The sequence below is a fragment of the Cebus imitator genome, unplaced genomic scaffold, assembly GCF_001604975.1.
Source record: "Cebus imitator isolate Cc_AM_T3 unplaced genomic scaffold, Cebus_imitator-1.0 Scaffold345, whole genome shotgun sequence".
NCBI lineage: Eukaryota > Metazoa > Chordata > Mammalia > Primates > Cebidae > Cebus > Cebus imitator.
The window spans coordinates 2,085,108-2,088,803 of record NW_016107660.1 but is presented as its reverse complement, the minus strand read 5'-3'; positions in this window follow the sequence as shown (position 1 = coordinate 2,088,803).

Sequence of the window (3,696 nt, the reverse complement as noted above, 5' to 3'; positions counted from 1 at the left end):
GATCTTGGCTCATTGCAACTTCCACTTCCTGGATTCAAGTGATTCTCCCGCCTCTCCTTTGTATTTTTTCCCCCAGGGGGCAGGATGAAACTTTTATTACTAATCAAATTGATCAGCTGAATGACAGAATTAGACCAATTACCAATCACAGGCAATATCTGTGACAAGAAATTATACTTGCAGGACAGCCCACAATGAAGGGGGACTGCAGCTATCACTGTCTCACCAAGTAGATAAGCTCACTTCATCTTCCCTGGGCAGAATGTATAATGTGGCAGAGAGGCTAGGAATGGGTAGAGGGAAAACCCCACTCATGGAAATCAGGACTTGAAAGGTAAACATTTCCCAGTAGCCCCATATAAGTGGCAATCCTACCTCATCACATATATCCAAACAATGTAATCCTAACTGGCATCACAGGAGCCTTTGAGCAACAAAAAGAATTCTGATATAGTTGAATCAAAAAATTGTTTGTTTTCCTGGTTTTAGTGTTCTCTAATATCCACTCAATCCCACCCCATCTACCATGGTTTATGTCCATTAGTATGTTTTCAAAAATCTCTTGGATTTCCTAATCAAAATGTTCATTAGAGGTGTTCTTTAGAAGTCACTCATCCTTTGTATTTTTGGCAGTAACAGGGTTTCACCATGTTGACCAGGCTGGTCTCAAACTCCTTACTTCAGGTGATCTGCCCACCTCAACCTTCCAAAGTACTGGGATTATGAACTACAGAATTTTTACTTATCCTCCTGTACCTAACATCTCCATTTTCTTTCTCCCATATAAGAGATTAGCATTATGAATCAGTAGACTGAGTAAATAAGATTACCCTCAACAATGCAGGTAGGCCTTATCCAATCTACTGAGGGCCTTAGCCTCCCGAGTAGCTGGGATTACAGATGCCTGCCACCATGCCTGGTTAGTTTTTGTATTTTTAGTAAAGACAGGGTTTTGCCATATTGGCCAGGCTGGTCTCGAACTCCTGACCTCAGGTGATCCACCCACCTCAACCTCCCAAAGTGCTGGGATTACAGGTGTGAGCCATTGTGCCTGGCCATATTTCCTTTAAAAAAAAAAAAAAAAAAAAAGTAAGCAAGGCTATTACATAACACATTTTTGTATTTCTTCTTTTTTTAAATGGAGGCAAAGACTACTTTTCTATACCTTGCTTTTCTCATTCAGCATTATATTCCAAAGATCATTCTATAGTGGGTATATATATATATTCCTTTCTTCTTCTTCCAGCTGCATAGTACTCCCCTATGTGCATGTACTATAGTATAGTCAACCAACCTCCTTATATGGACATGTGGGACATGGACATATTACATAATCTCCTTACATAAAATATTTACATTTTTGGGGGGTGGGATGGGTGTTAATGCAGTCCCACAATGAATATATCTGTGGGGCAGAGTCCTAGATTTGGCATTGCTAGTTCAGTGGGCAAATCCATACATAACTTTTACTACATATAGTTGGGCACATGTGTAACTAAGTAATTTGATATATGCAATCAATATAATCAATAAATCAGCTTTCAGCTTAAGGAACCATCTCATTATATTAACACACAAAAATTATGCTGTGTACTTAGAACCAGCTCAAGTCTGACTGCTCATGGCTCAGAGGCAGAAAACACGAGAAGCAAGGTGTAGTGAAAGGAAAGCAACTTTATTCAAACATCAGCAGTTGGTGGATGGGCAGACGCATGCCTTTAACAGATCACTCCAACTTTCTGGGCTGAGTGAAGGGGTTCAAGAAGCAAAAAGGTGTGGGAAATATGCAAGAGTAGCGCAGGAAGCTGTAGGTCTGTGTCCGTTCTGATGGCCAACTTCAGTAATTGCCTGTTTGAAGGCCCAGTTTGAGTCACCCTGACTGAAGTTGGTAGTACTGGGCTAATACTGTAGTTCCTAATTCCCTTTGAGCAGGAGGATTTGGCAGCTGGGTCTGTCTGGTTTGTTTCAAAATTGGCCACTGGAATTTGTAAGCAAGCACATCATTAGATAAGTGAGCCCTGTTCTCAGAAGAGGCTGGTGGGAAAGGGAGAAACAAAGTTTCAAAGTTTGAAGGCTGAAAGCAAGAAAGGAAAAAATAAAGTTTTAAAATGCATTGTGAGGCAGGGATACTGTTACATAGTCACCACTTGAGGTATCAAAATTTGGGTAAACTTCTTGTTGATAAAGAAGCTATCCATAGACCACTGGCATCATTAATTTTTTTTTTTTTTTTTTTTTTTTTTGAGATAGGGTCTCGCTCTATCACCCAGGCTGGAGTGCAGTGGTGCAGTCTTGGCTCACTACAGCCTTTCCGTCCTGGGTTCAAGTGATTCTCCTGCCTCGACCTCTTGAGTAGCTGGGATTACAGGCATGCACCAGCACGCCCAACTAATTTCTGTATTTTTAGCATAGATGGGGTTTCACCATGTTGGCCAGGCTGGTCTCTAATATTTGACCCCAAGTGATCCATGCAACTGAGCCTCCAAAGTGCTGGGATTACAGACGTGAGCCACCGTGCCTCGATGTTACCGTTTTTTTTGAGACAGTCTGTCTCCAGCTCTGGTGCCCAGGCTGGAGTGCAGTGCCACAATCTTGGTTCACTGTAACCTCTGCCTCTCATGTCGCAGACTCCCAAGTAGCTGGGATTACAGGCACATGCCACCATATCCGACTAATTTTTGGCATTTTTAGTAGACGCAGGGTTTTGCCATGTTAGCCAGGCTGGTCTGGAACTCCTGGCCTCAAGTGACCTGCCTGCCTCTGCTTCCCAAAGTGATGGGATTACAGGCATGAACCATAGCACCCAGCCATCATCATAAAAATCCAATGGTAGTGTTCTACAAAGTGAGTTAAGAACATCTTTCCCCAGCTTTGATAATACTGGTGTAGCTGTTACAGTTACCATTAATAAAACACCCACCAAATACCTGTCAAAGCACTTCCTGGTGGTGGTGATTATTTCACCTTACTGATATGGAGAGAATCATGGCACAATGTCACATAGGAATTTAGTGGCAAGAGTCAAACCCGATTCCACCAAAACTCCAGACCAAATTAATTTATTTTTGGTGAAAACTACAAACTGGCCTACACTTTGTTCTACAGAAAATAACTTAGAGCTCGTTGGTGTTTTAAGACATGAAGTAGCAATTTCAAACTATGTTACAACAGAAGAAGATAATTTAAAAAGATTAAAAAAAAATCTCTTCCTCACATGTACAGAACTAATTTGGGTGATAATTCCTTCTTATAGTCACCACCAAAAATTTGTGCACGTGAAAATTGGCAGTTTCTTTGTAGCCAAAAACGTAGATGAAATCTGAATGCAGTATAATTGTTTTTGGTAGGACTGAAATATCTATGCTCTCAATAAAGCTTAAATGAATGCTTATGACTATGCATTACATTTTAAAATAGGGGATTTCATGTAGATTAGTAAACTTGCTGGGTATGGTGGCTTATACCTGTAATCCCAGCACTTTGGGAGGCTGAGGCAGGTGGATCACCTGAGGTCAGGAGTTCGACACCAGCCTGGCCAACATGGCAAAACCCTGTCTCTACCAAAACTACAAAAATTGGCTGGGCTTAGTGGCATTCATCTGTAATCCCAGCTACTTGGAAGGCTGTGGCAGGAGAATCACTTGAACACATGAGGCGGAGGCTGCAGTAGGCTGAGACTGTGCCACTGCACTCCAG